Raw genomic sequence first — 12793 nt, forward strand, 5'->3', positions numbered from 1 at the left:
TGCCCAGTCATTTGATTGTGCCCAGTCACACATCCTAGGTGTGTCTGTGAGAGTTGTTTCTGGGTGAGATTAACACGGAACTGGCAGACTGAGTGAAGCAGATCGCCCTTCCTGAGGCGGGTGCGCCTCGTTTCACCAGCTGAAAGCCTGAACAGAACAGAAAGGACTGTGGTAAGAGGGGACTCCTCCCACCTCACTGCCTTTGAACTGGACATCATTTGGACTCACACAGACTCCGGCTCTCCTCGGGGACTGAGCTTCCTGGCTTTCAGGCAGAAATGGCACCATAAACCCTCCTGGGCCTCGGGCCTTTGGACTTGAGCTAAAACTAAGCCATAGGTTTTCCCGAGTCTCCAGTTTGCCAACTCATATTGAAAACCTCGGGACTTGTCAGCTTCCATAGCTGCACGTGCCAGTTATTTTATACACACACTTATACAGTCGGGTGGTTCTGTTTCTCGGGAAAACTGTGTCTAATACAGAAGAGTTTCTTTAAACATTATTTAAATATTTTCCAATTTAGTTTTCTTCCCTTACCTATGGAGTTAATCTTTCTAACAAAGATTTTATTTGATTTTTTAAAAAGTATCTCTAACACCATCCATTTATTTATTCAGCAAAAGTGCATTTAGAGTCTATAATGTACCAGGCACTAAGTTAGACTCCGGTCTATAACAGGAGAAATGGTTCTTACCCTTATGGAGATTATAGTCTGCTAGCAGAGAAAAACAATGTAGAAGTAAACAAACAAAATATAATTTTTGTAGGTTCTAGAAAGACACGGGAGGGTGGAGGCTCTGGGAGGAGATGTCTCCTAAGCTGAGGTCTGAGTATGAGAAGTTTTAAATCAGAAACAAGGGGAATTCCAGGCAGAGAGGCACCAGGAAAACCCAGAGCTGGAGGCCCACATGCTGGGGAAATTGACCAGGGCCCTGGCTGAGTCATGGCAGACTCACTAGAAACAGCAGGAGATGAGTGAAGTCAGAGACAGAGAGTGGCGGGCAGGGCAGGGGCCTGGGGCCCATAGCAAAGAGATTTAATTAGAACTAAGTGAAGCTATGGAAGGATTCTACGTGATGGATTAGCATGACCCAATTCATGTTTTCAAAACATTTTCCAGACTACTGAGGAAAGAATTTTTTTTAAAAAAATATTTTTATTGAATTTTTACAGAGAAAAAGGGAGAGGGATAGAGAGTCAGAAACATCAATGAGAGAGAAATATCGATCAGCTGCCTCTCGCACACCCCCTACTGGGGATGTGCCTGCAACCAAGGTACATGCCCTTGACCAGAATTGAACCTGGGACCCTTCAGTCCGAAGGCCGACACCCTATCCACTGAGCCAAACCGGTTAGGGCTTGAGGAAAGAATTGACTAGCCCAGGCAGGGTTGAAGTGGCAAGGTCACACCTGGACAGTGGTTAGTGGGGATACGGTGCCTGGATGGGAGTGGGGCTAGGAGACACGGAAGGAGAAGCAGCAATAGGAAATGCATTTTCTCTCCCACCGGATGCCCAGAATGGGTCAGCGACCTCCAGGTTCTCCTGGTTGTAATCTTCACCAGACATCACCCCGTGATTCATTAAAACTCCTAAGGGCAAGTTTCCCTTTTTCCAGGGCTCAGTCTCTGGGATCTAGTTAGAATTACCAGGCACATGGTTCTAACTCAATGCAGAGTTCCGGAATGAATGGGTGGAATGAATACTATCTACTCTGTGAGGAAAGAGACAAATGCGCAATTTCCAGGGAGATGACAGGAAATGAAGAATTGAGACCAAGAAACTGAATATGATGCTCAAACTTGGTTGAGGGAGAAATTCTAGAGACATTAGGTGCATAAAGCCATCTGGAATCAATAGAGCTTATTCTGATCCCGGAAGCACCTCCTCAAGACCACCACCCTGTAGCGACCAGGCCAAACATCACCGTCTTCACTAGCGTCTTCACTTGGGGCTGCGCCCCTGGCAGAAGGGTGGTTAAGCCTTAAAGACTAGAAGGTGCTGTGTGGTTGAAAGCCTTGCAGTCCTCCTGTCCTTCCTGGGCAGCCCTTGTGCACCTGCACTGGCCAGCATAGTGCAGTTACATCTGCTCCAGGTACAGCCGGGCCAGAGAAGCTACAGGTGATCTACTGTAGATGGAAGACCTTGAGGAGGTGTGACGGAGGAGAAACCCTGCCCACACAGCTGTTTCCGGGCCACTGCTCAGTGTCCTGAGACAGGTGGCGTTCCTCTCTGCACCGTCTGTGCATCTGTTTTGTTTTCCTTTTAATCTTTATTGTTGGAAGTATTACATAGGTCCTGTCCTCCTCTCCCCCCCCCAATTAACCTCTTCCAGCCGCTCCCGCCACCCCCCCCTCCCCAGGCCCTTACCACCCCATTGTCTGTCCACGGCTGTGTCCCTACGCATGCAAGTTCATTGGTTGATTTCTTCCCACCCACCCTCCCCTGCCTTCCTTCTGAGGTTCCACTGTCTCTGGGCCTATTTTTGATCATCAGTTTATTTGGTTCATTAGATTCCCCTTCTGTGCATCCTGGATTGAGGCTTGGGTTGTCTGCGTGGGGGATACTACCTCTGCTCCGACCCACAGTGGAGTGTTAGTGTTAGGTGTACATTTTACCTTCTTATCTGCAAGTCAGAGAAAACCACCAGCCTGCTTCCCGAGGGTCTGTGGGCCTTCCGCAAGCCCTGCTTGCACTCGCTTGACTGGCTAATGCAAATAACTGGTGTCCTTTCTTTTTTTCCACTGAGTTAACCAGTAGCTTAAATTAGCAAAATAGCTTGTCCTTTTGGTGTCATGCAAACAGAGACTCTGTGATAAAGGAGTAATAGTCAGTGTGGAAATATTGATCACTTAGATTGAAATAAGTGTTTTTTAAAGCCCGTATGGGAAGCACATGTGTAAAGAAAGTTCATGTCAACTCCCTTTTCAGAAAAAATGAAGAATCCCAGCCTGTTAGCTGTAGCCCATGGAGTGGGAGAGAAATAGGTACAACCTGTACACAAAGCTCACTCCTGCACCAATCCCATGTGCTTCCACAGGAGAGCGGAGGAACAAACCATGGTTCAGCCACACCGAAAATGTGCAGCACAGACAACAAACCCACCGGAGACCGGGGACTCCAGGGATGAATCGCAGCAGTCTCACACTCCAGTAAAAGGGGAAAACAGGCTCCTGTCCGGGGGTGGTTCTGCTCACACTAACTGTCCTGCTGTGGACACAACAGGCGGCCCTGGCACAGACATGGCACTGTCCCCCGGGGAGGAGATTGCTCAGCCCTGCAAGGACGCCCCTCCTCCCGGGTCTTCCAGCAGTCGGACCTCAGTGCCCCACGCTGAGTATGACGGGGTGAAGGGACCTGCGCCAGCAGAGCTGCTCAGAGGGGCGTCCAGAGCTCAGGGCCTGTGACTCACCTCCTTGTGGGGAAGGCTTTAGCCCATGGCATGGAGCTCATGGCGATTGTGGGGGCTGGCGAGTCAGAAATACAGAGGGCAGGTGGGCAGGTGGGCAGGTAGGCAGGTGGGCAGGTGGGCAGGTGGGCAGGTGGGCAGGTGAGCAGGTGGGCAGGTAGGCAGGTGGGCAGGTAGGCAGGTGGGCAGGTGGGCAGGTGGGCAGGTGAGCAGGTGGGCAGGTAGGCAGGTGGGCAGGTAGGCAGGTGGGCAGGTGGGCAGGTGGGCCGTGGGCAGGCTGGAAATGAGGTCAGAGCTGCAATTACAACCTTTTGTCTGAAATCTAAAGACTGGTAGGATGGACACATAGGCAAGATTCCCACATGAGCCTTGAGGCCGAATGCCTTCTTCTCATTTTTCACGTATATGAACAAGTTCTTCAAATACACTGGGCGGGAAGAAGACTTTCCGAAGAGGAGGGGAACACTGTAAAGGAAGTATGGGCGGAGGGCCCGGGAGGGAAGGCGTCCTTTGCTGGGATGACAGAGATGAACAGTTCACAGGTTCTCACCCAAACTCTGACTCAGAAAGTCCAGAGGAAGAGCCAGGGCTCCCCTTGAGACAACCTCTGAGCACAGTTGACCTAAGGGGTGACCTTCCCGGCCCCAGCTCAGTCCCCAGCTTCTCTCAAATACAGAGTGCTCCTTGGGAAGGAGAGAAGATAATGAATTTAAATCCTTAGATTTTCCCACAGGCATGAGAAACCAAGCTCTCCATTTCCCGCAATTTGTGGCATAGCGGATCCTGGGCAGGTTTTTGTTTAACTCTGAACTTGAGCTTAGGGACCTCCCTCCACCCCACCCCCCCAACCCCCGGCGTGGGATGGTGACAAGCCTGCACTCTGACACAGGGGCCGAGGCTTGCAGATTTCCTGCAACTCATTAGGTCAGGGAAACGTTCTCGCTGGTGCTTAATTTATTTTGCACGACCACATTGCCGTCTTCCTTCTTGGGAAACAAAATTCTTAACAGAGTCCTCCTTAGCACGTGTCCCCTGGCACTCCCTGCCCCCGTGAGAATGTTCCCATGTCTCTGTGCGGCCCTGGGTGGCTTGTCAGAAGGAGGTTTGTTATTTCAGCCTGGACTTCAGGTAATTAAGCATTTCCACTGGGTGGCACTTCCTCTTTTCCTGCAGGAGGCGCTGATTGTTCCGACAGCTCCCCGGGGACACTCCAGGCTCCTGAAATGGCTACAGGGAGCGGAGCGGGGCAGTATGCCCTCCTGGTACGGTCGCACAGAAAACTCCAGGAAAGTCTGTTACAATTTCAGCATCAAGGCTGGCATTGCCTGCACTGGACTTTCTGAAGCCGAAGAAACCATCAAATGGAGTTACCGCCAAAAATGGAAGAAAAGGCTTAAAACCTATTGAGTTTTGCTTTGGCCAGGTGGCTAAGTGGGTTGGAGCATAGTTCCATATACCAAAAAGGTTGCGGGTTCAATTCCCAATCAAGACACATACCTAGCCCTAACCAGCTTGACTCAGTGGATAGAGCGTCGGCCTGGGGACTGAAGGGTCACAGGTTTGATTCTGGTCAAGGGCGTGTACCTTGGTTGCGGGCACATCCCCAGTAGGGGGCGTGCAGGAGGCAGCTGATTGATGTTTCTCTCTCATCGATATTTCTAACTCTCTATCCCTCTCCCATCCTCTCTGTAAAAAATCAATGAAATATTTTTTAAAAAGACACATACCTAGGTTGCTAGTTCCATCCTGCAGTCCAGGCAGGTATGGGAGTGGGAGGCAACTGATGGATTTCTCTCTCTCTCTCTCTCTCATATCAATACCCATATCTTTGGGTAAAGATAGAAAAGTAATTTTAAGATGAAGAAATAAAACCTGTTGAGCTTCTCTTTTAAACTCTGTGGCTTGCAGGAGTCATTGGTAGAAGAATAGGAAGGCATGGCTACTTCTGAAGACCGTGAGGGCAATGTGACTTCCAACACCAAGTGCAGACAGCGCGGCCGGGGCAGGACAAGCAAGCACAGAGTCTTGCAGAGACCGTGGGCTTAGTGACTGGTGATTACTGCCCCTCAGTGCTCTGCGTTTCAATTAGATTCCAGTGCAGACGGGGAAGGAGTGAGCAAAGGTACTAAACCTCATAGCCGCCCACGCAGCATGATTACATAATTGTGCAAAAGGGAGTTCCTCACGCGCGTGGGACGGGCAGAGCTCCATTGCTTCCAGGCTTGAAATAAGGACAGTTCTCTAAATTGATATTTGTTGCGATAATGATGCTTTGCTCATTTTGTAAATGAAGCCCAAATCCTCAGTCCTTGTAACTCACCAAACTTTCCTAATGTCATCATTTCAGGGATTTAATCATACAATTAAGAAGTGATCAAGGTAACACCAAACAAAATTAAATATAAATTATCTTTAGGGTGCAGTGGGCCTATCTAAATGGGCAACATTATTGGAATCATTATCATGAGTTTATAAATACTTATTTTCATAAGTGCTTCAAATCAAGCTGATCTTGTAAGGATTCCTCTAAGGGGCGGGATAGCAAAAGAAAAGCACTAGAAAAACCAGCTCTCCCTATTCTTTTTCTGTCCAAAATGTTAGCGATTTGGGATGTTAAGTTTGGTCACTTGGTGAATGCTATATTTCCTCCTCTCTGACTCCAAATCAAATGTTACTTCATTTCTTTTCTATGGCTAAATTATGGAAGGGTATTCAAGAACATATAGAAAACACAGATAAAGTAAAACAGTAAAATATCCTAAACTTCAACCCATTATTGTCAAATTGTAATTTCATCATGAAAATAAGCCTTAATGCAATCACATTAAATTCCACATATATAATAATAAAAGCGTAATATGCTAGTTAGACCAGACAGCCAAATGGCCTTCCAGACGTCCTTCCCGATGACCTTCCGGATGAAGCCAGGGCTGTGAGGGCTGGCCAAGGCAGGCGGGGCTGCAAGGGCCAAGCCCCTTGCATGAATTTCGTGCATTGGGCCTCTAGTCTATATATATAAAAGCCTAAGCAACATTGAGTGGTCACTATGACGTGCACTGACCACCAGGGGGCAGACGCTCAACACAGGAGCTGCCCCTTGATGGTCAGTACACTCCCACAGCGGGAATGCCAGTCAGCTGACTGACCACTCCTGGCAGCCCACCAGCCTGGCAGCAACCACTGACTTCCTCAGTAGTCCTGCAGGTCCAATTGCCAGAGAATGGGCCAGGCACCGACAGACCAGCACCGCCAGCCTCCTAGAAGTCTGCCTCAGCCACCATGGCCACTTCCCCTCCCTAGACACTCCACAAGGAAGAAACAATATAAAAGCAGCTGCCAGGTGGCTCCTGACACCTGGTGGGACAGATCTGGATCCCGGGCCAACAAGGGCATCCCACCGCCTGCCCAGAGGGTTGATGATGACCCAGCCCCCCCTCCCCCATCCCTCTTGGGACAGGTGCCAGACACAGGGCTCATGGCTGGCCAGCACCACTTCAGGGGCGCAAGCCTCCCCCAATCAGGACTGACTGGGTGCGAGCCCGTGGCAAGTACAGTGGGGCCAGGATGAGCAGGAGCGGTAGGCAGGAGCAGCAGGCGGCATTGCACTGCCAGTTTTGGCCCAATCCCTGCAGGCCACGCTGAGGGACCCCACCCGTGCACAAATTCATGCACTGGACCTCTAATCCCATATAATAAATATGTAATATGAAAAAGGTCGTTACGTAAAGACTGACCCTGTAACCACCAGATCACGGATCAGCAGGAGGGTGGGGCAGCAAGCTACAAGCAGGTGGTGGAGAGCTATAGGAGGGGGCAGGGCAGCAAGCTATGAGGGGGGGTTGGAGGGAGAGGAGGGGCGGGGGGAGCTACAGGAGGGCGGGGCAACAGGCAGAGAGCTACAGGAGGGTGCCAGCGATCTACTGGTACACAGATTCATGTGCAGGGCTACTAGTATATTAATAATAATGTTCAGGAAGATACTCAGGTAAGTAACTCAGTGAATCTAGAAAGCTGAATAAGATATAATTCTTGCCTTTAATGAGTATCTAGTGGCTAACCAAGTAGATAAATGGCAATAATTTAAAGATAAAAAATTAATTAGGTAAGTTCCAAAAAACTTGATATTATATCAGGTTTAAGGAATCATTTATTCAACACAGTATTCATTCATTTAGTTAGACTTCATAAATTATTGATTAAAATATTGCTTTTCAAAGAATATGTGCTAGTTAATTGCAATGAAATGTTTAATAATCAAAAGTTAATTAGTGATCCAGGATGCCTCCCAAACGATGAGTTTTAATATAGATAACTATCAGATATTTGAAGGATGAAATGATTATGTGATATTTTCATAATGATTCTGTTGAGTATGTAATATTTTCTTCTTTCATTCTGTTGATGTGTTATGTCACATTTGTTGATTTATGTATGTTAAACCATTCTGGCATCCCAGGGATGAACTCTTTCCATCATGGTTTATGATCTTTTTAATGTGCTTTGAATGCGGTGCTCTAGTGTTTATTGAGGATTTTTGCATACGTAAGTCATCAGGGATTTGGACCTGTAGTTTTCTCCTCATACAGTGTTCTTAACTTGTTTAGTATCATGGTAACTGTTTCCTCAGTAAATGAGTTAGTTCCTTACTCTTCAGTTTTGTGGAAGAGTTTGAGAAGGATTGATGAAAATTCTTTAAATGTTTAGTAGAATTCACCAGTGAAACCATCTGGTCCTGGACTTCCTTTATGGGAATTTTTGATTATTGATTCAGTCTCCTTACTCATTACTGGTCTGTTCAGATTTTCTATTTCATCATGATTGGGTCTTGTAGGCTATATGTGTCTTGAGTTTTCCTATGAGTTGTAGGATATTAAGTAGCATGTCTGGTCTCTACTTGCTAGTTTCTAGTAACACCCCCTCAGTTGTAGCAACCAATATGTCTCCACAATTTGACAAATGTTTCTTAAGCGACAAAATCACCTCCAAAGGGAAACCCCTTACCTAAATATATGTAAGAAATGATGAGAGTACCATGGAGAGAGCAGAAACTTTATGGGAATGTATCAGGAAAGGCCTCAGACAGGAGGTAATGTTTAATGCTGTTAGGAACTCCCTTGGCAATCAAGACATTTGAAGAAAGAATTCACAGGAGGCATTACTACAAGAAACTGGGTAATGTTTATCAAGTTAATTTAGTCATTAGATGGGACAGCTTCTCAGTGAGTTAGTAAGTAAACTAAGGTCCTTTATGGTTGTGTAGATTTGTAGGATGTCAACATTACCCAAAAATAATCATTGCTACTTCTTGTATCTAGAATGAAAGACCCCTACATTTTGCTTAAATTACCACTTTTGATGATCCTGAAGTGTCAAACTACTGTAGAAAAGTTCACATCATTTAATACCAAAATGTCATAAGAGCAGAATTTTCCTCACCCTTAGATATGTGACTGCAACTAGATGGTGAGAAACCATGAGAATGGCCCTGTGCATTGCTCAACTGTATCCCAAAGCATACACAATCCTCACCAAAAGTTAGATTCTAAGTCATATATTTAGAAAATATTTGAGCTTTTTTATTAGTATTCCTTCCCATTTCCATTCTTAGTTTCCTCTTTAGCATCTCAGTGTGGTTTTGTGTGTTGTGTACTGTGTAACAAAATTGATGTTAAATTTGAGACCACACTTGTAGGAAGTTAAAATCCAGATAATTAGAAAGAACCACCAGATTGACAGATATTTTACATTCAAAATCTTGGCCTCAAGTAAATGCAATACAAAATGTGACCATTAGACATATTATACCCTTTTAGACTTCTTAAACTCAACACCAAAGCCTTTTTTTTTTTTTAAATATATTTTATTGATTTTTTACAGAGAGGAAGGGAGAGAGATAGAGAGTTAGAAACATCGATGAGAGAGAAACACCGATCAGCTGCCTCCTGCACATCTCCCACTGGGGATGTGCCCGCAACCCAGGTACATGCCCTTGACCGGAATCGAACCCGGGACCCTTCAGTCCGCAGGCCAACGCTCCATCCACTGAGCCAAACCGGTTTCGGCAACACCAAAGCCTTTACAATGAACTGCTCTTTCATTATTCAGAACATTTGTATTCTTGTGACCAATCCTCCTTTGGTTTTCAACATCTATGGTTTTTATGATGTGATAAACTCCTAAGTAAGAATAATATGGATTAAAGTTATTCCCTCATCTGGAATGCAAGCAGTTCTTTATGGGTCTCAGCCCGCTGTTTAGCATCTTGATTCGCCAAGGGCGGACTTCTGGGTGATTTCCACCTTGACAATAGGTTGACGTGGTCTGATGACAATGACAATCAGAAGCTGAGCAAGCTGTGGAAGAAATCACCTACCTCAGGCCGCTAATACAAAGGATTTCTCATATCATATGGTTTTCTCTTTTCCCGTCAAAAAGATGAGAAAGAATAATCATTTTGGAGTGGTCTGCCAACAGTGTTTTGTGCTTCAAATAAATTTTAGATAATTGGAAATACATGAACATATGGAGTTACTACATATGTTAGCATGTGTTTAATCACAAGAATGATATTTGGCAGAATTTTCTATGTATAGATTTTCAATAGTAATTTTTCATGAAGTTTTTTCATTAATAGTTTTAACTTGGGGATCACAATGTGTTGTAAAATCACTAATGATGTGAATTTTTCCAGGTATGCCTTTGAAACAGCGCCATTTTAAAATCATGCCATAAGACTGTGCTCTGAGAAGAAAGAATAGACATTTATTCTTCTATGAATGACTAAAAGTCACACCCATTGTGGGGAGGCATGGGACAGGAGTTTGCTGAAGGCGCCTGCCCCTGCCTTGACTTTTCCAAACAAGTCTGAGCTCCCAGGTGTTTACTTAGACACGTCCTTGCTTGAAGGACAAATGTGTCTCCTCAAAGATGCTTACCCTGCTGATAGTAGTTAATTTTAGTTCAAGCTGTTGTTACAATAAAAGCCTAAGGAGGCAGGTGAACAAGGCTACTTGGTGGCTATAGCCAGGTAGTCCCTTAGCCTCTCTTTCACAGAAACATGTATCAGAGTCATCATTCATCTGTCGTTCAGGGTCTGCTGGTCAGTCCCGGCAACACATTAGACACAAAATAAGCTCTAAAAAATGGAGAAAAGAAGGAAGATCGGGTAGGAAACTCAGGGTCCAAGGATTAGCACAGGGGGACATTCCCTGCCTTTTCTCTTAGACTCATATAGCCTATACTTGGAGACAAAGAACTTGGCAAGCCAGACACACCAACAAGGGCAGACACAAAAGCCCCAACAGAAGCCTCATTTTTTCAGCCAAAGGTCCAGGAAAGGGGCATGTTAGCAAAAAAACTTAGTTACTAACTCTCTCTCTACTCCAGCCAAACACTACAGAAAAAATCATGGCCCCAGTCCCACTCATGCCAATAAAAGATCAGTGGGTAGACTAACCTGCCAGTCAGGCTACAATGTGGTTCCCCAACTCCCCAAGATGGTGCTAGAGAAGTTAGGTGTGCAGCTGGCACTTTCACCTCTGCCCGATGGGGTGGTAAAGGTATATCCCTCCACTCCCCACGCAGTAGGTGGAGATGGTTGAAGATCCAGCCTCCCAACCCTATCTGAGAATTGATGCATCCTCCCACTCCCTGCTGGGGTGATGTCAAAGGAGCATTTTCACCCTGGTCCTGGGGTACTGAGCCATTACTCCATGGTATCAGCACAGGACAAATGGGGAGCAGTAAAGAAGGAATTCCTACCTCTGCCATCCAAGGTGGTATCAGCTGGGAAGATGGAACTTCCACCATATCCAGGGGTAACAAGGGCCCTAATTTGTTTTAGAGAGCCTTATCTCTCTCTATAACCATATTATTTTTTAGATTTTTAAAAAATTTTAAATGTATTTAACAAATATTTGAGTATTTATGTTATATTATATATAATAATATAAGTATATGTTATATGCATGGTTTATGGGTCAAATTTTCTCTGTATTTCTCTGATATGAAACAAAATTTTATGTAAAATCAAACTGAAAAGTCACTCAACATTAGTGAATTTTTTTATTCTGATCATTGTAAATAGCCAAGAGTTGCAAAATCAAAATCTGTACCTGAATGTATATTGCTCTCAGGCCCATCATGAGAGGCAGGGTTCTTTGAAAGAAAGATGATAATGCTGGGAAAAATAGAAGGCAGCAGGAAAAGAGGGAGACGAAGTATGAGATGGGTTGACTCCATAAAAGAAGCCATAGGCATGAACGTACAGGAGCTGCGCAGGGCTGTGAGGAGAGGACATTGCAGACACCACTCATTCATAGGGTCACCAGGAATCAGCCGACTCAACGACACCTACCGCACATGCACTGCTCTCTGTGACTGCATGCCACACTCTGTGTTGGGTGCACGAAGATGACTGATACACAACTTTAGAGAAACAATCAAGGGAAGAAGTGTGGAAATAGCTGTATTTGTTAGCATGTCTATATTGCAGTCACTAATGAGAATAGAGTTGATGAGATACTATGTATACTCTGATATGTGTTTTTAAATGTATACATAAAAAATAAAAAAGTCTGCCAAGAGTATTACATCAAAATGTTAACCATATCTCTTGATGCTAGAATTAAAGTGAATTTAAAATGTTACTCTTATGGTCCTTTATTTTCTGAGTATTTCATAATGAAGTAATATTCTTTTTACAATCTGGTTTGATAGAGTAGTTTTTAATAGAAGAATCGTTTTTGAGCAGAAAAAAACCTAACAAAGATAAAATGTCAATAAGGAGAGTGGGAATAGGACAGACTCCCAGAAAGGAGGTGGTGCCGGGAAAGTATGGCATTGGGAAAAGTGAAGGGATATTTGGGAGACAGGAGGGTCCAGACTTATCTAAAACTAAACAATAGTGGGAAAATCCTAATGGCATTTCTGCGGCGAGCTTCGAAAGGAGGATTCTGCTTATAATCTGGAAGGCAAGATTATAAAAGCTTATGTAACCCACCCCTTCATTCCTTTAATATTGTTTCTGTTAAAGGGGGTTTTGGCCCTAGCTGGTTTGGCTCAGTGGGTAGAGCATTGGCCTGCAAACCAAAGGGTCCTCAGTTTGATTCCAGTCAAGGGCACATACCTTGGTTGCAGGCTCCTCCCCAGCCCTGGCCCTGGTCGGGGCTCATGCAGGAGGCAACCAATTGATGTGTTTCTCTCACATTGATGTTTCTCTCTGTCTTTCCCTCTCTCTTTCACTCTCCCTAAAAATCAATAGAAAAATATCCTCCAGTGAGGATTAACACACACACACACACACACACACACACACACACACAATAGTGCTTTTGTGAAAAGTGAATTGTTATTGAATATGTAACCCCTGGATAAGCTGCATATT

The sequence above is a fragment of the Myotis yumanensis genome, unplaced genomic scaffold (assembly GCF_028538775.1).
Source record: "Myotis yumanensis isolate MYYU_CA2020_CCGP unplaced genomic scaffold, mMyoYum1.0.hap1 SCAF_3, whole genome shotgun sequence".
Lineage (NCBI taxonomy): Eukaryota > Metazoa > Chordata > Mammalia > Chiroptera > Vespertilionidae > Myotis > Myotis yumanensis.